Source organism: Sebastes umbrosus, chromosome 4 (genome assembly GCF_015220745.1).
Source record: "Sebastes umbrosus isolate fSebUmb1 chromosome 4, fSebUmb1.pri, whole genome shotgun sequence".
Classification (NCBI taxonomy): Eukaryota; Metazoa; Chordata; class Actinopteri; order Perciformes; family Sebastidae; genus Sebastes; species Sebastes umbrosus.
Genome location: NC_051272.1, coordinates 4,042,389 through 4,067,075, shown reverse-complemented (window position 1 = coordinate 4,067,075; position 24,687 = coordinate 4,042,389). Strand labels below are relative to the sequence as shown.

The window sequence follows — 24,687 nt, the reverse complement described above, 5'->3', positions numbered from 1 at the left end:
AGGCAGCAGCAACAACAACACACTAATTAAAAAGGAATTTCTTTCATCACACTGTCACCAAGTGTCTGTGATGTAACGTTGCACATTTATGTCCCTTTGGGTTATACTGCTTTGCCAAAAAAAAAAGAAATCCTCTTCTTAGTGAAAAATAAGTATGAATTTAAAGGTGTAATTTATTCCTTAAAGGTCCCATATTGTAAAATAAAAGTGAGATTTTCACGTCTTTAAAGCAGCTTTAAGTGCTTTATAAATACTGTGACAGTATCGGAAAAAATGCCCAATCGACAGAGAAATACACACAGCCCGTTTTCAGAAACTGTGCCTTTGAAACAAGCCGTTAGGATTTCTGTCCATTTGTGATGTCACAAATCTACAATAAATCTATTATACATTTCACAGTTTTAAGCGTAAAGGTTGCATCTGAAATTCCACACGTATTTAGTACGCTAAAACAGTATGTGAGATTTTTTTTAGTTTGTCCAAAACCTTAGTATGAAACCAATAGTACGCAGATGGCATACTATTTCCGGTAAAATATTACACTGGACACTACAGCGGCATAAATATCCCACATGCAATGCGGTAGTGATAACAACGTCCATGACGGACGTTAACAGACAGCTCTGTAACATCAATAATGCTTCAATTTAAGTGTAAGTACTAGATTTCACTTTGCTAGGTGCAATATACAAGTGTGAATTCATTCTGACTTTGATTCTCACAAACTGGCGTTTTGGTTGCATGAGGTTGGCGCTGGTTACCATGGTTACACGTCTCCAACCGGCAAGGGGGTTCTCAGGAAGTGACAACGTAAATTACTGCTCAGTGCGCCCGAAAAGATGCATACTTCTGTTTATTTATACAAAAGTATGTTGAAAGTATGTTGCATAGCATGCAATTTTGGACAAAGCCAAACATTCTAAATGTGTCCCAGTTTATTTCCTGTTGCAGTGTACTGTATGTGAATGACATCAGCTGACAGGAAGTAAACATCGACCCAAACTGTTGCATGGCAACGCATTTCCTTTGCAATGTCCTTGCAATTCCATTGAAATGCACTAAAAGGTATATTCAGGCAAATGAGGAAAATAATGTGTTTTTTGAAAATTACAGCATATAAACATGTTCTAGTAGAAACTCATACAGTTATGTACAATAAGGGACCTTTAAATTCCTCATACCTGTTAAGAGGTATACGGGATCATACTGTTTTATCCTCCTTTTCCATCATAGACCTGTCTTCAACCTGTGGTTCCTAACGTTATGCTGATCCTGATCACCTACATTACGCCCATGACAAGCCATTTTACACAAGACTCCAGAGTGAGAATGTCTTATACATAAATGAGCTGTCTACATTATGGCTTTGATACCAGTAATAATTTTTGATCAGAGGCATGTTTAGAGCATTCCCTCTGGCCCTGGAAATCAAAAGGGAGACTGAAATTATAGCCTAGGGCATTAAATAACACACTAAATACGCCAGCATCAGTACTGTGTTTAATTTTCTGTAACAAATTGCTTCTCTAAATTGCCAGTTACCTAAAAATGGAGACTGAGCATGACAAGTGATGAGAGAAGTGACATTTTTAACGCAGGCGTCTAAATGAGCAAATTGGAGGTTGTAGGAGAGACATGAACATTTATTTAAAATTGATATTTTCACCTGTCAACATATTCTCAGGTGACGTCTTAACCATCCACAGACTATTTGATCTGACAGACAGCTGCTAAAGATTCAAGAATAAATTAGGGCTGCACAACTCAAATCAAAATTTTATCGAAATTGCAATATGGCCTGCTGCAATTTTCAAATTGCAGGATGAGGAGGAAATTGCAATATTTGTTAAAGGGAAATGTGTGTCAAAATACCATTTTTAAATTAAATATAGTGGTGCTGCAGAGATGTCCTGGCAAAGAAAACATCTTTGTTTGGTACAGATCCCTGCAGAAATGATATCGTAATCCGTTTAGTATGTTTTTTCATTGAAAATGAAAATAACGATGTAAATATTATCATACCCTCTAAGATCGCAAATCATATCGTAATTGCAATATCAGTGAAAACAATTACATATTTTTTTCAAAATGTTGCAACCCTAGAATAAATCCTGTAGTGTTGTCAGCTTGATGATAAGACATAGTTTTATCAAAAATGTAATTCTGGTGTCTGTTATTCTGTTATTGCATGCAAGAATGACATTAAAATGACTGTTTTGTTGTTCAGAACAGGATTGAAAAATATATATTTTGTTTCCAGGTCAGAGGGAAAACTGTAGAACAGTTCAATAAACTTGTTTTGTTCGACCTCCCAATCCAGAGGCATTTGTTTACTATCATACATCTCAAAGAAAATCAGCAAAATCCTACATTTGAAATGCTGGCATCAGTGAATATTTGGCAATTTTGCTGACTAATTTTTTTGTCAATCGACTAATCGTCTCAGCTCTAGGTGTAGGAGTTGAGAGATAATGCAGCAGTGGAGAGCTCAACATGTACTGTAAATATTGTAAATATCAGTCAGCTAATTGCTCATCTTGTGTTGACTGTTGAATCACAAATCACACTTGTGGGCTGGACCCTGATCTCAAGGTGGATTGCTAAGCCATGTGCTCACTGGACATGAGCATGTGGGTTGAAAGATGTACAACATATTGTCAGCCTTAGGGGGGAAATAAACAGCAGTATCACACTCTAAAAAAAAATTCATATCAGTCAAATACTGACTGCATTTTCTGCTGAAATCCATTTTCTGCAATAACAGAAACAACAAACCCTTCTGTTTATGTGAAGAATGTGTTGGTGAAAGTGAAACATTCTTTAGTTTCGGTGTCACAAGTTCAGGCCAGTGAAAGTTGAAGTGCGTTACTTCTCTAAACCTCAGCCCATTCAAAACAGACACTGGGCTCTTGATAAATGAGATCTTCTGTGTGCGTTCGCGTGGGACTTGTAGTTAGTTCGTGTTTTTACTTGCTCCTCGCTCCTTGTTTTGATTACTACTCGTGTGTTGACTGTGTCAACAAAGGCAGGCTTCTGACATTGTTACTTCTTCACCTGTTTAAAGCGGATGGGGAGGCGGATTTGCAGAGATTTGCCCTGCGGATGCCTGTCCCCAAAGTACGTGGGACAAATATTTGCTGGATCGTTTCCTTCATTTCTGAATTGTGAGCATACCTGACATTCTTTGTGGGGAGCAACAGGAAGATGGTGTTCTGTGGTGATCTTGATCTTTCTATTTCACAGGGCTCCAAGAGGTTTTGTGTCTTCGTCTGATGGAGATAAAACCTGACAGTCGTAGGATATACGCCTAAATGATCAGAACATTTCATGACATTTGTTGTTTCATGGCAGCTGCTCAACAGTCACAAGCATTTTATTTACCTTTCACCTTTTGTGTTTGCCTTTCGCGGTGTCGGCTATTAGAAGAGATGACATAAATGTGACATAAATTACCTTTTCCGTTACAATAGGCTCCTTTTGTGTTGTAAAGGAATGTCACAGATGACTCACTGGCCTCGAGGCATGTCATGAAATGGCAGTGCAGCGAGAGGTTCAGAATCAGTCCCTTCACATTGTGAATGGGGATGAACATTGTTTCTGTTTGCCAGAGAGATCAGTGACCCAGAGCTTCACCTGAACTGAGGCTTATCACTGTTTGTTCATCAAATAGATACCGTGTTTAGGAAGTGGATGACAGTTAGCAATAAAACAAATTCTAATCTTTGTTTTTGGAATGATAAAGCAGAAACGCTCTGCTTGTTTGCCTCTGTCAGCCAGTGCTTCATGTGTATTATTACATAGCAGATCTGCATTTTGACAGCATGGAACACATTCAGTTATAACGTTGGCATTGAAGTAAAGCATGGTATTGGTTCATTTGAATCTAGTAAGTCATTTAAAGACATTAGTGTACACCACACTTGCGCTTTTGAAACTGTGCTTTTGTTAATATGTATAGTCATGGCATTGTTTTTTTTTCCTGAGGCATAATAGTTATTTGGGAGGAAACTATTGAATAATGTATTAGTGCATACTTGAATCGTCTTCAAAGACATGAAGTTATGCACAGTCCCTCTACATTGAATTGCATAAAAGTTTTCCTGAATTCCAGAGGTTTTTAATTGTGATTGGTAGAAACTGAGAAATGTAATAGGAGTAGAAGGGTCATGTAAGTGTTTGCTGTTGTAATTTGACTAGTACAAAAGAAAATGGGGATTGTTGTTAGTTGTTATGGCGACAACAGAACACACGACAGGGGGGCAATAAAGTATGTGGTCGCAGCTCGCTACAAAGAAAACGTACGCAGCTCTCGGAGACAGCTGGCTGGCTGGCTAGTTAGTGAGGTAACGTGTCCGCAGGCAGAAGGACCGTTTAGACCCGATGCTGCTGCTGGCCAACAGCCCGCTGTTCGGCTCGTTTTCCGTAAAACGTTACTGCTCCACTTGTTTAGTCGTTACTGCAAAACTTCCCCTCAGTGAGTCCCCGACTTGCTGCAAGTCGGTTTAGTTTATACAGAGCTCTGAAGTTAGCCCTCTACAACGGTCGCTATGGCAATGGTACACATATAAATGTCAGCCGCTCTGACCATCCTGCCACGTTGATTTGAATGGGAATGTCCGTTCTACTCCTATTCTAATTCTATGGTAGAAAACAAATTATAATTGTTCCAGAAATAAGGGAAAATTCAGAACTCCAAAATTTATTATACCAATTTGAGTTTTCATAATTATCATCATAACTGATTTCAACACTTTATTCATGTTTATATTTACACCGTAGGGCCAACTGACATATTTCCAAATGTGTCCGTTGGCTTAGATGAATCTCACAAACATTTGTTTTGGAAAAAATCTCACTGACATAAATACTGGGTAATATCTCGGTTGACAGAATGCATGTGTATGTGTGGGCTCTGAAACAGATCTGTGAAGGAAGTGTCATGTGACACCATGACCCTCGACCTCTCCCCCTTGCCCTGAGCCAGGGCTTGAGCTAGGTAACAGGTGTGACCCAGAGGTTAAGAGGCAAACACACACACACACACACACACACACACACACACACACACACACACAAACACACACAAACACTCAGTAGTGTTACTCACACCAGATGCAAATCTGATTACTGCAGTTTTGAAAAATGGATTTATTTATTACAAATCTCTGACTCAAGCCGATGACCTCAGCATACAAATGTGATTTGTGGACTATAATAACACTTCTCTGTGTGAAATGCTGCCTCTCAATCCAGGTTCACGCATCTCCTTTTTTTCTGAATTGTCTTTGAACAAGGTTCTTCAGCTCGGTCTGCACTCTGACCCACCTGTGGAGAGAGACAAGTCAAATAACAATTCTTTATTCTTTATGGAGATCAGTGGAGGATCACATTCATATTTTAGTTTGTGATGTTCTTGGTGAGGGCCGGGGCAAAAACTGCTCATATTTTTTTTTCCAATATCTCGCTCACAGTTGTCCCTGCACATGAATACATTATCAAAATGAACAGTAATTTAGCTAATCAGTTGACTGAAAATGCTGCCCTTGCTTGTTAAAAATGTATATGTAGTGAGTTTGGGAATAAGGATCAAGGCCTAAAGTTCAGCATAACACACGTACTTTTACGTCTCCAAATCAAGGTCTTCAACTCCACAAAGATCAGCCCCACTTCAGCTTTTCCAAATGTCACATTCTTTGTGATAAACAACATTGTTGCTCCTTTTTTTATACCATCACGGATTTGGCCATCGTAGTCACGCCTTCACAAAAACACTCCATGTTGTAGAAGGTCAGTGGAGCCTGATAAAGTGCAGTTTGGGCTGGAAGCCATGTCTACAAACTTCAGCTCTGTGTGCAGTCGAGGCAGAGCTGGAGCCCAGTTGCGTTTTGTTTTTGGATCTGTAGACTTGATATAATTCGTGTTGGCAGCTCCGGGTCGTGGCTTATACCGAGTACATTTTGCAGCTATCAGGCAACAACATCGCACCTACCAAAAGCCAGTGTGGTGTCATGTGAGTCATCCAGGTGGGAAGCTGTCAGAACAAATTAAAGTAATCCTCTGGACTCGAGAAGTCATCCAGATGAATAGTGAAACACATTTGGGTAGATTGAAGATTTGATTAGATTACCAAAAGCCTGTCTTTATGAATTAGAAGCTTTATTCTTTAATTGAAGTGCGACTGATTTTCAGTTTTTCACTTGAATTCACACTTGTTGCACGCAACACGACATCAGTGTTATGCCAGGTGGACCGAGTGTCGTCAGAGTTATGATGAGTCATTTTCTTGTATCAGGCTTCGATCTGTGGCTCGTTGCAAGATGGTGGATGATAAAGGAGCAGATCGCAGCGACACTGTCATCTCATATCAAGCCAGAAGGCATTTCCTCCTGTCAGGGTATTTGATCTATGAGGGGACAGGGACAATCATCAATGTCTCACCAGCAACCTTGTGTGTGTGCTGTGTGACTATTTGTGGGCTCATGTGCATGTTAAACATGCAGCTTGGCACTGATTTGTTCCTGTAGTATGCATGTTTCCATATAACCAGAACAGTTTGGTCTCTACAGGGTTGTAAGAAAATATCGATACATATGATTATCGCAAGATTATGTTGTGTGATACTGTGTTGATTCTCCAATTTTAATTAACCTCTTAAAAATCTGACGGCTCACCATCTGGCCAGGCCGCTATTCGATCTTTCGGAGGTTGTAGCGGGCTCAGTTAAAGGTAGAGCGAATGTACTGGCATCATATGAAACTAGAAAACTAGAAAAGGAATCTATTGGTACCAATCATGTCATACTAGCTTATTGCGAAGGAGGCTAATGAATACTGAAAATGTATTTAATTCAAACGAGCAGTGACCTGGTATAGGAAGGGAATATATTTACAATATTTAATATTCATATTAAATTATATTTTTAGGTTACAGCTGGCTCAGTTTTAAAGCTAGAGTGAAGTAACTGGCATCATATGAAACTAGAAAACCTAAGAAATCTCATATTAGCTTGTTGCGAAGGAGGCTGAATAACGCTGCAAACTTGCGCTAAATTTTGGTGAAGAAAAACTGGCATGGATTTTCACAGTGGTACCTTGACCTCTGACCTCAGGATATGTGAATGAAAATGGGTTCTCTGGATACCCACGAGTCTCCCCTTTACAGACATGCCCACTTTATGATAATCACATGCAGTATAAACATGTTATTTTTGCCTATTCTAAAAATGGTGTATTTCTGGTGTCTTTTTGATACTATGACAGTTTTCCTCGCTTACAGTATTACAATATATTGCAATATATTGAATCGTTACCTCCGTATCATGATACGTATCATATTGCTGCAGATTCTTGCCATTACACAGCCCTAGTCCACAGTATTACATTAAATGTGAACATTTTACTACTTGAAGTATATTTTGGGATCTCCTTGTGGTCTAAACAAGGAGACATGAATTATTGATCAACTTCATTTTCATTCAGAAGATGATTTGCACATATGAATGCCTGTAATCTTTACTGCATTGTTTTCTATGTTTCCATGTGTTTTATTAACTGCTTCAAGAGAGCCGATACATTGCAAACAGTTTACAATATTTCTGTTTCCCATTAAAGGAATGTTGACTTTGTAAATGTTTGCGATTATGTGGGAAAGTCAAGGCTAGGGCTTTGCTGATAAGCTTATTAGCTAAGGTGCTGACCTTGAAAATGAGCTTGTCTAATGAGCTATTAGGTTGAGGTAATAATGCAGTAATGCTGCGCATAAAAACTGTTGAATTAATCAAAAGGCACATCAGCCTGCAGTGAGGATGCTCACATCTAGCCTTTAGGCAAGTTTATTATAGGTGCCGTCTAAAAACAAATACTCATTGCCGTTTTCAAGTTGGAATGCATAAACAGCTGTTTTGCTATGCATACGTATGAGGACAATTAGCTTAGATGATGACCTTAATGACTTAACCCTGGCTAAAAGCTGCTGAACCTTTGTCAATCTTTGTCCTTTCACCAAAGCGTGTGATTTAAAAGTGTCTCTCCTCCACACAGGGCAGACAGAGTTCAGCTATTCAGCGTACCCTAAACTGACTTAATGGGCTGAAGCTGCTGATTTAATGGTGTCAGATATTCTCCTTTTGAACTGGATAGTGGGTGTGGGATAGCTCCTACCATCATCATTGTCCTGTGGGGTCCATAAAACAAAGCCAGTGGTGATGTAAGGCCTTTTTCATTGTTGACGTCTTCCAGACCTCTCACCTGTCCCCCCGCTTATAAAAAGCACTACTGCGTCTCGTTAAAGTCTATTTAACGGCTGATTGATGTGGGTCATGTCGCACGTTACATTAGCTGTTGCTTTTGGCCGTCGGCGGGAAGCCTAATGGTTGAAAAACGTGGCAGCACGTAGAATGAATGCTCTTCCGATTTTTGATGTTGAATGACCCGATGGTGCACTTTCTGTTTCAAACCCCTCTAGGACTTCACCCCTGGCTCAGAGACCATCCCTCACTGGTTCTAACACCACTTGGGTTCAGTTTAAATATTTCTGAAGGAAAATTGTGAGTCTTGGCCGTAGGCAAAGTCGACTCGCTCATTTTATTCAAACTTTTCCCATAACAGTATTTATGATAAGAGCCTTGACAAATCTGTTCTTTGCTCGCAGTCGTTCACACACTGTATAATAAACTCTCTGACCCTGAAACCAAATGCTTCATTTGGAGATTCCTTCAAGGGTCCGTTCCAGCTGTGCTGCATGCCAAGCTTGATATGTTCTGTTATTTCTCAGGCTCCCAACTTACTAACAGAGCGGTAGAATGGGAATAATGAGTGACGTTGTGGCTGTAGCACCTCAATCAGGGTTTCCAACAGTGTACTGCAGATTGACGTCCTGCCGGGCCTAAGTTGACCCCCCGCTGGGCCTAAGCATCGGGGACTTTTTATTTAATGTCATCAGTGTGTCGCTGGCCTGCGCCGGGCCCCCGTCAAAAAAGACTCGTCACCGAGCCTAACAGCTTACAGATGGAAACTCTGCCTCAAGAGATTCCAATTTCACTTGAAAACTAAACTAGTTTATTTTTAGAGAAGGCCACAATGTATAATGTGCATATTTTTGATATGCATTTTTGCTAAAGAGAACAAAATGCGGTTTCCTTGTGGGTGGAGAAGCACCCGAGCCCATCAAAGCTGTTGTTGGGGGAGCTAAAGTTGGTGACATTAACAAGCTGTGTCAGTCAGACAGATCAGGACATCTTAAAGGAACAGTGTGTAACATTTTGGAGGATCTATTAGCAGAAATGGAATAAAATATTCATAACTATGTTTTCATTACAGTATAATCCCCTCAAACTTAGAATTGTGTTGTCGATAGTTTAGAATGAGCCCTTCATATCTACATATAGGGAGCAGATCCTCTTCACGGAGTCCGCCATGTTGCACCGCCACGTTTCTACAGTAGCCCAGAACGGACAAACCAAACTCTAGCAAGAGCTTTTCACGTTTTTATATACTCAAAGGCCACCGTAGTTCTCCAACACGGTTGTGAAACAACTGCGGTAACGTGAGCCGCAGAGTGCAAAACCGTGATACCGCCAGCCGCCGTCTGACTTTGGTTTCTCCTAAAGTAGTGTTGTTATGGTGATTAAGTATGGCCTCTGAGCGAGGCGAACAACGTTACCGCGGTTTTCTCACTCGGCGGCTCACGTTACGTTACGTCTCGGAAAAGGAGGAGTGAGCGGAGGGGTACTCAAGTTGGTTGCAGTCTGCAACTACACCACTAGATGGCACCTAATCCTACGCACTGCACCTTTAAGTAAACATTGTTACTGTCATTGTAATACGTGCACATGAAGACTAAATTGCAGAACAGAATTCTTGTGTCACAGCATAGTGGTTAAAATATATCAAGTTAAGGTCCCTACTGTTTTCATAGATATGTGAATACTTTACCTTAAAAGTCCCAAACCAACAACAAAGAATGTGTCAAGAAATAATTACTTCATGTAGCCTAATTTTCCTACCATTTCATTATTGTCTTTGAAGGAACTTTGCAATCAATTCTTTAGCAATGTACACTGAACTCTCAGGAGAATAATCTGTGCTTTCTTTATTACCATGAAATGTGGAAACTGCGCCTGAATAAATCATTCTTTCTCAGAGTTTTGCAATCCTAGCTCCTAATAGATCCCTCAGTCTGAGAACTAACACAGCTCACAGCCTGAGGCTGGAATGAGAGATGGCCAATAAAGACCTAACAATATGTGGTGGGAGATCAAAATCCCCCGGATGAATCCAGTTTCCAGTTTCATTTAGAGGCGAAAACGCCTTCAGGCTCGGTCCCACAGTTCTGCATTTACGGCGATTAAACGTGGGTGTGGATGGATATGGGGTAAAGCAAATAACTACGAAATACAAATGACGTGCGCTGTCGACACTTTGAATAAAGTGACATGCAGTCACATGCATTTGAGCCCACCCAGCGTGTGTGCTCACCTGCACATGTACACTTTCCAACATTGTCGTCATGTATCTCTGACTGGAACAGGTGAAAAATATCCCCTGCATCAACAGTGTTTCTCCAGTCAGGCTTTTGATCCAGCAGTGTTGGCACCAGTCTGGCCCAGTGGCTACTGCTCACAGGGATTTACCTTGTCTGGCAGTCTGGCTATCAGAGTCCCTGACTGACTTTTCCACTGAACAAATGTCACCAAACAGTGAAACAGAAACTCTCCTGAAAGTCTGTCCACTGGAGAAAAATACCCAACTGCCTTGATACTGTATTGAACTCCATATATGGAAGGATAATCCTCCCCTTGAAGGATCTGTGGTGATCTATCTACACAAGTATTTGTTTGAGTTAGGACAAAGCCTCCGTGATTGGTTGTGGCCAACACAATTCTGGCTTACGCAAATGTGTTGAGAGCACAGAGGGGTACTTGCTTTTGGCCAAGTTCTGACCTCACTAACTCTCTTAGACTCAGCCTGCATCCTAAAATAACACGCTACGTGTTGTCCTGAAATCTCTCAGACATACCTTGCTGCTGCTGTTGGACTTGTTTACCGTGGTGAACCTGAGCTCTGCCTGCTGTTGGAGATTACAGGGCTGGATGGGGGCCACTTACATGCCTCAATATTATCTCGTACGTTAATCTGAAGCTCTTCAGGATGAGGAATGGTAGGTTTTTTGGAGGTTGGTTGTGTGAGTTTGCATGTGTGTTCAGAACGGTCATCAGGTACCAGCGCAGTCTCACAGCAAAGCGTGTAATAGACCCGCCTGTCCATCGGGAGAAAGCGTCTCATTGTCACGTTTTGTTTCGCCGATACGTGAATATTACACGCCTGCATGAAGGTGCGGTGTTGTAGTGACGGTTGTCTCGTGATGTTTGTCACGTGTTGTGTAGTGACGGAAGTCTAACTTCAGAGCTAGTTACGTAGTATATAAAGTTAGAAAGTCACTTATGTTGGGCGGGTTGGGAGATGAATGGGTCCAACAAACACAGGACTTTTAACCAGGGGGCCGGTGTTACGTTAGTGACGTTTGTCACGTGTTTCCCATACTGACGTTTCATTGTTTCCGCATCTGTTTTACTTTTACGTATTAGTTTGCATACTTATTTTAAGCCCAACCATAACGTTTTCCCTTAATCTAACCAAGGGGTTTTCTTGCCTAAACCTAAGTCAGTGACCATGACGTTTTCCCTTAACTTCGCAAAGTGTTTTCTTGCCTAAGTCCGTGTCTTTGTTGCCCCCTGTTGGTACTGCACGGTAATACATGCTTGTAGTGTGCATGTCTTTGCGAGGCAAAATGTGACACTGACATGCTATAGTGGACAGGTGGATCTATTGCACACCTTGGCGTGATATTGGGTCGCAGGTACACAGCTTTGTCTGCGGAAGGTACATTTGATAAACTTTGTTTTTTGGAGCCAGATTTACTCTATCTGGTTTATGGTCTAAATATTCTATATGATCCTTCATCTGCATCTTGAGCTCAGTGGAATATAGAAGTCTCATAAATTACAGATGAGATGGATGGGGGTTGTGGGAGTGGCGCTTCTCTGCAAATTCACACTTATTAATGGCTCTTCCTGACACCGCAAATGTATAAAACCTTTCCTCCACCGTTCTGAATGCTAAACTAGGTCATCGTGACTCGCATATTTCCATCCAAATGTGAAATTTGGAAATGCTTTGCCTCTTATCTCTTGTTCTTACAGTATAAGACCCCTTGTCTTTTTTTCTGGCAGTTTCTAATCTCGTCCTAATTCAATGATGAACAGAGACGACTTTTAATACCTCTGAGCCTCGGCTCGGGCTGATTTAAGCTGTTGGGAACATTGTGTTAAGTGCTGTCTTGAACTGTAGTAGCTGACAGAAATATATACTGCCAGTGTAGTGCAGCTACTATTTAATCATTAAGTTTTATTACCATGTCACACTGCATACACCATTAAGCAAAATGTAATGAACCCAATTCCTACGTCATATATGCTGTCAGCCAATGTTGGCACAAATAATAGTAAGTAATCAAAAAGTCAAAAACAGTAATCCTTCATTTGGATGTAGACAGTGCAGTAAATGGGTCACCAAAAGCCATAGTAGGATAGGCAGCATGGTCAATATCTTAGTTTTACGTCTGTCAATCGATTTAAATATTTTATTATTATATATATATCTTGATTAATTACAAATGAAACGTTTTTATCTGTTCAAAATGTACCTTAAAGGGAGATTTGTCAAGAATGTAATACTCTTATCAACATGGGAGTGGGCAAATAGGTGTACCTATTAACCTGGCAACTGAGTGTAATTCCATTAGAAGACAAACTGTAATATTGAATTAATGCTCAGCCATAGATGTGAGACATTTTGATTTTTAAATTAGTGTTGACTCAATAGTGCGGGTGTATTTCCACCACAATTGACTCATACTTGAAACGATGCTCCTTGATTCTGTATTGACAGGGAGAGCAAATTACTTTTAGAATGAGTATGAACTGATAACAAAGTAAATTTACTGGCAAACAGAGGAACAATTGTGCCTCTCAGTATTTGTCACATTGAGCATTCCAAGGTGGTTATGACATTACGCAACGTTCACGGTGAAAATGCATCCCAGCATTCACCACCTCACCGCTTGTAAACAAACATCCGCTGCCTGACCTTGCCTGACACAGCAGGACTCTTTTCCGCAAATAATCCTGTCGGTGCTGCTCAAATTAAATTTGCAGACTCACCCCATTTCCATGTCAGCCAGCTGAGTGAGGGCCCATCTCAAATTACCTGTGTTAACTGCTGTCGCTGTCTCACATACACACACACACACACACACACACACACACTAATGCACATCCATGCTGTGATCTCATTAGCAATATTAGTGCATGCCGAATCTCTGTAACCGTAACTCCCCCCCCCTGGTTGTGTAAGCGCTTGTTGTTCGGTGCGTGACATGATCTGGATCACATGAAGAGCAAAATGGCTAGAAAACAAACACTCCCATTCCTCCAGGACCCCCGGCCTGCACCCGGGCCCATACCACAGCTATATCAGGCTCCTGGCTGGTGGTTCGTAGGGGATGAGATGGGTGTGACGCGTCTGTCTGAGAATGGCGTGAAAGAAAGCACGTTGAGGAAAGAAGGAACGGAAGGAAGTGCTTATTCGGATGTTCGGCGTTTGTGGATTTGGTGTTTAAACTGACTGCTTGCTTGTGGAACTTTGGTGTGCGAGAGCGTGTCATTGTGGTAGCAGGTGGGTGTCCTGCCCAGATATTGGCATTCAGCCAGTAGATCTGGGCCACGGAAGGAGGAAGAGGAGGAATTGGAAGCGGTGTGATCCAGAGAGGACTGTTGACTGACAGGAACAGTGGCTGTGCACAAACTAGCCAATGAGCACGGGGCTAGCTAACAAGACCACAGCACAACAAGCTCCGGTATTCAGTTAATATTACATGTCTGGACTCAGTACTGGGACAGCAGAATGTGATGTTCAATTCATAAGGATTGGTTTCTCCCTTGATTTTTCTCTGGCAGCGCTGTTGCACAACATCAAGGAGGAGTTTCAGTCAAAATGTTAAAAGTGTTTGTTTACTTTGCTGAAGAAGAAAAGATGTAAATGGAGAGTATACACACACGGGTATTTATTCTGGCTTGCATATTTCTCCCCTGTGCCAGTGCATCTTCCCTCTGGGCGAGCGCTAGAGCAGAGCACCTGCGCCGACACGTGACGGGGACTCGGCAAAGATCAGAGGAAAGCTGTTCTCTGTTTGTTTCTTTCAGCATCAGAAGAAGCAAGGTGGTCTTTTGGGGTGGAAAGAGCACTCGAGAGAGGACTGAAATAGGAGAGATGATAGCTTTCTTACACTGTGAAATGTTCTCATTTCTGTTTAATGTGCCGTTGAGAGTGTGAAATGGGTTCAGTTGTTGTGAAGTGTAAAAAATTAAAAAACAGAGATCCAAGATGTTCCAAAGCCGTTAAAGAGGCTGTTGGTCTGACTCGGGGTCATTGTGAGCTGCTTTTTGGACTATAGCTGTTATTTATCAAGGGAAAGATGACAAAACTATTTGGACAAGATTTATTTATAGGGGTGATTTTTAGTATTGTTCTGTATGCCCTGGTCAGCCTTTGTGATCCTGCTAAGAGTGCATTGGACACATTGGCCAGTAACCTATTGATGTACTCATTCAGAACAACAGTTGTGTTGTAAACCCGCTCATTATTTGATGAATAATTTTTAAGTTGAAGATTCAAAATGTACCTTAAAGGGAGATTTGTCAAGTATTTAATACTCTTATCAACATGAGAGTGGGCAAATATGCTTACTTTATGCAAATGTATGTATATATTTATTATTGGAAATCAATTAGCAACACCAAACAATCACAAATAGTGTCCAGAAACCCTCACAGGTACTACATTTAGCATAAAACAATATGCTCGAATCATAACATGGCAAACTGCAGCCCAACAGGCAACAACAGCTGTCAGTGTGTCAGTGTGCTGACTTGAAAAGTGGGCATGTCTGTAAAGGGGAGACTCGTGGGTACCCATAGAACCCATTTTCATTCACATATCTTGAGGTCAGAGGTCAAGGGACCCCTTTGAAAATGTCTGTGCCAGTTTTTCCTCGCCCAAATTTAGTGTAAGTTTGGAGCATTATTTAGCCTCCTTCGTGACAAGCTAGTGTAACAAGGTTGGTACCAGTGGATTCCTTAGGTTTTCTACAAGGCCTATGGAAAGGAGGCTGGGTCACGGGCAGACATGGGCCTTGGGGTATGGGTTATAACACATGCACAGTGTAACTGAAGCTGCGGTCGTGCGTTGCGATTGGCTCAATTTCGGCGAGTGCAGACCAGATTTTTATTGCACGTGTTGTACCCCAAAGATATGACGCGTTGATGATGCAGCCTCCTTTCCGTAGGCCTTGGTTTTCTAGTTTCATATGATGCCAGCATCTTCACTTCTAGCTTTAAAACTGAGCCCGCTACAACCTCAATTTATTAAAATATTGTAAATATATGCTCTTCCTATACAAGGACACTGCTCGTTGGAATTAAATCAATTTTCTGTATCCATTAGCCGAGTAAAAGTATGTGTATATAGGTCTATATATAACCCATAGTCATCTTAGCGTACATCCACCAGCACTCTCCTTTTAATTAAAATCTCTTTTGCACACCCGCTCATGAGTCCCCCCATTACATCTCAGCTAGTTAAGCAAGACATGTTAATTTACTTTTACTGTATAAGCAAGCATTAGGCTCGGTGTGGAAGCATGACAGAAAGGAGAACGTGCATATTAATCAGGCTGACTTTCTTCATAAAGGGCTTTAATTAAACAGGTTTGTCACAGTCGCTTTATACAACAGTTAAGGACATAAAGATTAATAACGGATAGAGCAAACATATCAAACATAAAATGAGGTCAGCGCTTGTGTGTCTTACAGTTTATGTACGTTGTTGAATGACAAAAAACTATATTTGATCTGTGTTGTTTCATAGATAACATTTGGTGACTCTCTGCTCAGTATTATTTACCATAAATATCATTAGTTGCATTGTTTGACCTTACTTTCTTTTTTGATTAAATGCATCACCCGTCCTCCCCAAGAACGTAGCCTTACAGAACGAGGTGATCGGCATTCAGCCAGAATAAAAGTGGTAGGTAGTTGTCATTGTGTGATACAACCAGCACAAGGCAGAGAGGAAAGTGAAACACACTTTAGTGTTTAATTGCAGAGCAGTGGGCTGCTCAGTGTGGATTCAGCATTCCTACGCAGTGCACATTTCAAAGGGCCTGCATGCTGGATTTTTACTGTTTGTTTTGCTGAATATCTTAGGTCGACACCTGATTCTATTCTTTTATTCAACTCAAACAAGCCACAGGTCAGCCACAGGTTTTAGCTTCCATAGTGATTCTAAGGGTTGTGCTTCTTCATATGTTCGTCTCCGCTATCAATAATTCACATGCTCCCCCTCCCTCCCCCTGCATATGATTGTCTATTAACTTGTCAGTCAAAGCTTTGTGGGGAATACAAATTATACACCCACAGTTGTCAAGATGCTGTATAGATGTTGTAAAAATGTGGGGGCATAAAACCTGTAGCCCAGAGGCAGAGGATATAGAGAACAACATGTAACACAAGTCTCAGTCTGGATATTAAATGCACCTTTGTTAAGTGAGCTACTTTTACACCACCATACCAGTGTTTACCTTTGTGAAAAATAGGTGTTTAGTTTTTTTGCGGGGGGGTTTAAACAAGATACAAAATCCTAAACCCAGATCTTTGTAAAGTCTGATACCTCCTTAGAAGGAGGGCACTCTTTTATTAGCAGAATCTCTCTGTCATTGGCGGTGTCAGGTGGTGCCATTATGTTGTAGGGACACCACCCAATATCTTAAGCTACTAAGGGCCTTTTCATATTAGGTTTGATTGATTCGTACTGTTCCCGAGTATGTACACTCTGTTTCCCCCCGCTGTCAATCTCTCTCTCTTTGCCCGCTGAGCAGCTGAGTGGTTCTCGTTCTTCGGAGGCACTACATTAAATTAGCTAAATAAAATGACAAACATCACCCAACCCTAATGCCTACTATTATTTATATTTTAAGGAACCTCTCGCCTGCCTTTCTGCTTTATCACCCACGGCTGTTCAGTTCAGAAGATGAGGTCGGCGCATGCTGCACGGAATAAACAGATTTCAGGAGAAGAGACCGGCGGCGTTAAAAGGTGGTTAACTTCCGTGTTTTGGTACAGTTGTCTTTCACACCCGAGTACACATGAACCGTACTCGAGACCACCTTTTCAAGTGGACTCGAGTAGTGGATCGACGAACCGTCTCCAAGCACGGTATGGAGCGTTCACTCTAATCAAACAAACTGGACTTTGGGGCCAAGTGTACTCGGATCAGGGCCCGGGTCCCTGATGTAAAAGCCTTTCTAAGGGTATTTCCAACATGGGATGAGGAGGTTTTGAAATTCTATCACTGATTCAAAATCACTGATATGGGTCTTTCACAGGCCTCTCATTTCATTAAGTCATCTCGCTCAGGGGTCCCCTGCAGAAGCTCAATGCAACACTTAGCTGGAAAAAGATGCTGCCACTACTGATTTACATTGATTGTAAAGCGAGACACGGAGCTTTGAAGAGGGCGATTATCTTCATGATTCAAGTGTGAATTCAATTCTATACATACATACTCAAAATGCTGACTACATCACCCCTCAGGGTATAAGCAGCAATAAAACGGCAACATTGTGCCCCCTGCGCAAGTTAATAGGCTTCCCCAGGGAGTGTGAGCTTGATCCTGAGTGATGTCTTTAAGCCACCCCATTGAGTTTACATCGCTCCATGTTTCATCTGGCTCGCTGCAAGTGGAGACAGTTTTAATGGTCAGCCTGTATTTCTAAACCAGTTATGCATTTGTCTTTGTACCAACTGGAGTTTCTAGAGCTCGGCGAGTCGGCCGATCTGTAATTAGTGCCAACCATAAACAACCGGAATCCCACTGAGCGCTGCCACGGGTGGCTGCCCTCACCACGACAATCTGGAGTTTCCCCCTTTGTCCTCCGGTGTGTCTGATGTAGAGCCAGCTGCCTGCCCCTGGGAGTTGAGCAGTGGGCCTGCCGTATGGAGGGAGAGGGAGCGATGGTGAAAATAAATACTACTGAAAGAAGAAATATGAAGAGAAGCATACTTTGTGAAGACTGTGATAAAAGAGGGTCTTATTAAGTAACTTGTTTCCAGTCCTTTCCTGTGAATCATATTTAAATATAGAGTCTGATGCCATCTAAATGTGATGCAAGCTCTCGGATCAGCGCAGATGCTTTTTCTGCCCTGGCTCCCAAGATGCACAATCATGACATCATGGCTTATGTACTACAGGGTAACTCCCCATTATAGTCATTTGTCTAGCCGTTTGGTTTGCATGCTTATTCTTTTCACAAATATGATATTCCCCTCGGTCACTTGTTGTCACAGCCTATACCCAGGGCCGGGCTGCGTTTTCCTGAAGATGCCTGAGTCATGACATAATCCTTTTACCATGGAGACAGAGTGGCCGGCTTATGTTGGGGTTAGATTTGAGTAGTCTTTTGTTGATATTTTTTCAGATGTTGGTCCAGTTTTTTTTTATTCACATACCCTACTGTTTGGGTATTTATCAGAGTATTGTTAACTGCATTTTAGAACTGTGTAGACGCTGCAGGTTTGAGCAAGAAGAGCACATCTCTTCATCTTCCTTTGCAGCCTCAGAATCGCTAAAATCCTTTTTCTTATAATCCGGAAGGCTCTCGGTAAAGGTCACGTTGAACTCTCGGTTGTTGCCGTCTTGGAAACAGACAGGGTCTTGGCCTGAAGACATGCTCCGTGGACCATTGCAAACAGTCGGCCTCCCGTCCTGTGGCCTCCCAGCTCACTTAGTCTGCACACAACCAATCGAGGCACATGGCTAAGAGGAGGAAACATCTGTGCGTTTCATGCAGACACCAGAATGTTTTTGTGAATGTAAAGGAGCACTTTTCCTGTCAGTCAGTGTAATCTGAAGTCTGAAAAGACACTTATTTGCGTAAAATGTTGTTTGCAACAGAATAAAACAAAAGTGGATCACTAAAAAAAAAGGATCAGAGGCAACTGCCTCGGTTTCACAGTGCCCAAATAGTATCTTCCTGACAATTATCTCCTATAGCTTTACACTATCTTTCTTTAAACCACATTTCTTTGCCATGGTCTGTCTTGCATGAATAGGATTGTAATAAGCTAGCATGTCAGTGTCTTTGAAACTTTCTTTTTGCTCTACAAGCCAGCCAAGTACAATAATGTCATATGTGGTTTGAGGGCTAGTATCTCACAAAGTCTTTGATTCAGGTTGTGTTGAGCTTGGCATATTTCCTTCCCGTAGGGATCTTTTAGTCTTAACTTGAGTTGAAGATCAAAGATCCAGTGCATGTTCATGGTGCCCAAGGCTCACGTCCTAACCTTTCAAATCTTCTACTTCCTACTATCCTGGCAGGTCGACTCAGACTCTTGGTTTTGGTCTCAGAGTGTCATTTCCCAAACTTTCTGCAAGAAAGTTCTCCATCATGGCATCATAGCATGCAGCCTGTACATCAAGAAATGCCTGTGGAGGCATCATAGCACAGGCCCGGCTCAACGAGTGGGTGCAAACTGCAGTAGTGCTGTTGGGATGCAATAAAACAGTTTGCATCACAGTAGCAGGGAGCCCGGTGTGCTCAGCTCTGTATCAGCCCTGATTGCCGTTGCTTAGCTGCCATAAAGGGACATGTGGAGCTGTTTAGCTGTCTGCCTTCATAGAAATACTGTAGTGCACTGTCAATTAGAGCCAGAGGAAGGAAGTGGTCACGGCTTAAAACCAGGAGCAAAGGTACAGTAAGCCCAGGGGAGAACTGGCCTGACTCTACATATTTATTAGAATATCTCTCTCTTTTTTTTAGTTATGATATGTGGGGCATTTTGTTATTTTGGACTTTTTACTGCAGTTCAACTGGAAAGTGTTTTTACTTTTCATTGGGATGTATGGTTTCTTACACTCCTGCTTTCTCTTGTACTTTATCTTTGTCACTCTCTCTGTGTATTAGGGCTGTCCCCTCAAGATTTCATTAGTCGATTACTTGTTTTTTCTGCTTTTTTCTAGGGCTGTCCTCGACCAAAGAAATTCTTAGTCGACTAACACTTGTACGATTTTGTTGACTTATTGATTAGTTGATTCAATCAATCTTCAAAACTGAGTTTCTCCACAAAGAACCACACAAAAGCACCACTTAAAGTCTTGTGTTTACCAGAGATGTGTTCATACGTTTTTTGGAAAAAAGTCATTCAGCATGAAAAAAAGATTAAAAAACGACTAATGGACTAAAGAAATCTTAATCGACTTAGACCAAAACGACCAATTAATCGACTAAGAGGGTGCAACCCTACTTTTTTCATGCTGAATGACTCATTTCAAAGAAATTTAGGAGCACATCTCTGGTAAACACAAGATTTAAAGTGGTACTTTTGTGTGATTCTTTGTGGAAAAACTCTGTTTTACAGATCCGTCGATAAAAAATAATAGATTAGTCGTCAAAATTGGTTGAGGACAATCCTACTGAATATTCTTTCCCTTTGCTAACTTTCTTAGCATGGTACTAATGCCAAAACCTCTGTATCAATACAATATCATACTAAAATGGGATGGAGATATTATACATAAACAATTAGTTTGACTTTTGCAAAGTATACCCATTCACAAAATGGGTACTCACTCACCCAAACTTTACCATGTGCACACAACACTCACACCTGCATGTGTTCACACAAACATGCTGTTCAACCCCCCCACCCTCCATCCTCTGCCCACTGGCAGCCAATATTAGTGTTGGATTAAACATTAAAGCCCGAGTCATGTTTAGCAAGTGGACCCTCTTAAAACAAAAAAATAAAAAAGGCTTTCAGTGTAAACAGACTCCCCACCTCTAAACCCTTGGCTCTAATAGTTTAGAGCCACTAGCTGGCCTCCACACTAACAATTCCTTATATAGCTCGGTTTCTTGCCTGAGCAGACTACAGTATAAAGAGGGCGAAACCAGTATGCCATGTGCCTGCAGGGATGAATTTAGGGCAGGGGAGTGGTTCATGTCTAATTTCTGTTGACTCATGGCTTTTAGTGAGAATTGGGACGTGACAGTGGAGACTTGACTTTGAAATGGTTCGTTAGTCTGTTGGCAGTAATAATGCACTGTGGCTTTTTGACTGGGTGATGTGAATGTTCATGGAGATTATCCCACATCAAGTGGGAGCTGTGTTTTCAGGCTCATTCTCAGTTTGGGCCCTTGCGGAGCGGCATCGCCCACCAAAAATCCTTTTTAACATTATCTGTTACTTATTCCTGAGTATATAAGAAGTGGACGTAGTCACCGTGACGTCACCCATTTGGTTTGTGGACTGACGTTTTGAAGCCTCGAGTTCTTCATTTGGGTAGTCGCCATCTCGGTTTTTGCAAATAGAAGAGACACGAGAGGGTGGAGCACAACCGAATGCTGAAGAAGACAACTTTCATGAACTGAAAACAAACTGAGCAAGGGTTAAAGTTGTAAGTCGAAAACACGGACAACACCCAGACCGGACAACGCCGTGGTAGCGACGTGTCAGGTAGCCACGCCATAAGCATCCCCTGCTTTACGGTGTGAGGAAGACTTAAGAGAGACCATAAACTCATGTTTACAATTAGGGATTAGATCTGACTTTATTTTCTCACTTTTAGCCCTGGTCACAGATTGTGTGCTGATGCCGTTGCCGTTAGTAACAGTGTATCATATTGAATTCTTTCTGCGTGACCGACCTCAGCATGAAGCGAACAGGTGCCAACAGGCAACAAAGCTTTACAGCTATAGTTTTCTTTTTTAATTAAGATGAATGAGTAGCTCACTCTCCAGGGGGCCACCATACGTTCACCTTTAACCCTGACATCTCTTATCCCAGTCCCCTTTTTCTTGTGGAAGCGTTCTCCAGGCATGGAATCGGCCAATCTCTCTCTCTGCTGCTCATTTATGTGCAGTCTCAGTTTTACACACAGTGTGGGATTTTGTGTGATATATATATTTTATTATAAATTGCTCAGTGCTTCTCCTGATTTAAATGTGAATAGACAAAATAGTTTCAGTTTTGTCATTTCTAAACAAAAATCCATCATTTTTAATTAGCCTGTGTCTGTGACTTCTCAGGAGCTCACTATAGGAGCTCTTGATGGTGACATCAAGCTGACATCTGCCCTCTCGCCTCCCTTGTCTGCAGGAAAATTGGGTACAGCCTCAAGATGCCCTGTGGCTTTGTCTGAATCAGCGAGTTCTGGTGCTTCCAGGCCTGTAACCCTCCAGACAACAGGGAGCTGCATAGTCTGGCAGGTAAGCAGAGTCAAAACAAAAATCTGTTTCCTGTTAATATCTGCAGTAGGGCTGCACAATTAATATGATTAAAATGACAGTCTGTTTGTACATGACGGTAGTTCTATCAGTTCTGAATTTGCATTAAACACATCTAATGTCTCTGTAAGCTACTGCACATTAAAACATGACAAGACTGTTTTACATGATTGTATGTGCTATGGGAGGTTTCCCCTTCTTTAAGAGCATGGGCTTGGTTGGGAACTGTTGAGACATGAGTAATATTGGGTTGTACAAATAAACTGCAGCACTAATAACCTATACAACCGCCGTCCTACAACACCACCCACAACAAGGCAAAGCAAAGGCATTCTTGACTGAAAACTTAAACGCGGCTCTTCACAGGCTGCTTTTGACGTGTTATTAATTCCGATAGCTTTGACTCTACATAATATTTGAAGTAGGGTTAGTCGTCTTTGCACAGGGAGACTAGATGTCCATTGTGTGTTTCGGTTTCTGCCCATGCTGTCTAGGCTGATGTTTGTTAGGTCTTTGACTTTGTGCCTTCTCTTCTATAAATCTTCCTTTCTGCAACCAGTATTCTCACGCTTTGGAACAGAGGAACACCTACAAAGGAGTCTGATTTGTCAAGCTGCTCAACAAGCTCATCCTGTTAACTTGGCTCTTGTTGGGGGGCGGATGTGTGTCTGTCTGTAACGTAGTGTAGGTCAATCCAGAACACATTTTTTATTTGAGTAAATTCGCCCCATCTCAGCTCACAGTGAGAAGCTAACATGCATTGTGTTGTTATAGTACCCATGACCAAGATATGTCTAGGTATGTTTTCCCCCCACACATTCCCAGTACTACTGCACTACATTATGTTTGTATTTTTATTTAGCTGAAACATGTTGGAGTTTAACTCAAGCCACGTTCAAATGATTCAGTTGTTATGGAATGATTCTATAAACACACATCTGTCTCGTGCTGGGAAATGATTTCATCCCTTCTGACTTCATGACCGAGGTATTTCAAAATTGTAGATTCACGTCACCTACAAAGCTCAGCAGCTATTTCTGGCCATGTTTTGTTTTTGTTCTGTTTTTTTTGTATTTATTACCAGCTCTACTTTGATGACTGCGATGCTGTCACAGTAAGTCCCCTCTGCATTTAATGCCAACACGGTTGTCATTGCTGTTCTATTTCACATTGACAGGACATATTTCCCGTTCCTTTTTGTCCTCCTCCCCCCCTGACACATTTGATTCGTTCTGTCTGTTGTTGTATCTTGCAAACATACCGTGCTGATGTTGCTACAAGGAGACAATGTCAGTGGTGGATGTCAGTTGAATTTTTCGATTTTGAATACACATTTTGATTGCATTTATGTGTTTTGAGCCCCGGTGTATAAAAATGGTGGTGTAAAAACATTTACTTTCAGTGACTTTCAGAAGTTTTAAAATAGGGATGCACCAATACCACTTTTTTTCAGACCGAGTACAAGTACAATAACTTACATTTGGGTACTCACAGATACCGAGTACCCATGCGAGTACTTCTCTGTGTCAAAAGACCCTCGTTAACAGCCAGCTGGAGGGTGTGAGCGACACACGGCAGGCTGGGGAGTCCCACATACGAGGCGGTGCGCTGTCACCGGCTCTAGGTTGGCTTGGAAAGGCTCGGGGCGAAGGTGCTTGCCAAAGTGCTTGCTGCGCCTTCTCTCCACACCGGCGAGGGACGGGGCCCCCTGCTCCTGGTGCGACTGTCGACCGGTCGGACTGTCGACCGGTCGGACTGTCCTCAGTGCGCCCCAACCGCGTCGTGCCCCCAGGGCGGGGCTCGGCCCACGTAAAAGGCGCCAGGGGTCTGTGGCGATGTCTGCAACCCATCAGACCCGTCTTGAAACGTGGACCAAGGAGTCTAACGCACGCGTCGAGGGTGCAAGCAAAACCCCGTGGTGCAATGAAAGTGAGGGCCGGCACGCATATATCCCGGTGGGATATACTGGCCCCGCGGGGTCGGTCGCACCACCGCCTCGCCTGCACCATCGGGGAGGTGGAGTGCGTGCTATAGGACCTGAAAGATGCTGACGAGAGGTTAACCTCACTCTGCCGTGAAGTGGTATCAGTGCCGTCGTGTCGGAGCCGTTTTGAGAGTACGAGTACATGAGCACAGTATCTGAGCCAATACCCGATACTCAGGTCCACTGTTTCATGCAAGAGTTTAGGGTATCGGGGTACTGTGATCCAACCATTGTGGCGATGTCATGTGCACTGTGAGGTCTCTCATGATTCCTGGCTCCATAGCAAAATCCCACATTTGTATTTA

The 24,687-nt window shown here is 42.1% G+C and overlaps 1 protein-coding gene across 4 annotated transcripts in view; it reads left to right on the top strand.

Annotated features, from left to right (window-relative positions):
* peak1 (pseudopodium-enriched atypical kinase 1) overlaps window positions 1-24,687 on the top strand; it is a 129,120-nt gene that overhangs the window by 828 nt on the left and 103,605 nt on the right. For 2 of the 4 annotated variants that reach the window (XM_037766794.1, XM_037766792.1), the window contains exon 2: window positions 22,271-22,380. The exons of 1 other annotated variant lie outside the window; for it this stretch is intronic. The gene's annotated coding sequence lies outside the window, so the exon portion shown is untranslated. Of the gene's footprint in view, window positions 1-11,038; window positions 11,158-22,270; window positions 22,381-24,687 lie in introns of those variants that run through there. One more of the 4 variants, XM_037766793.1, reaches the window with a different exon arrangement.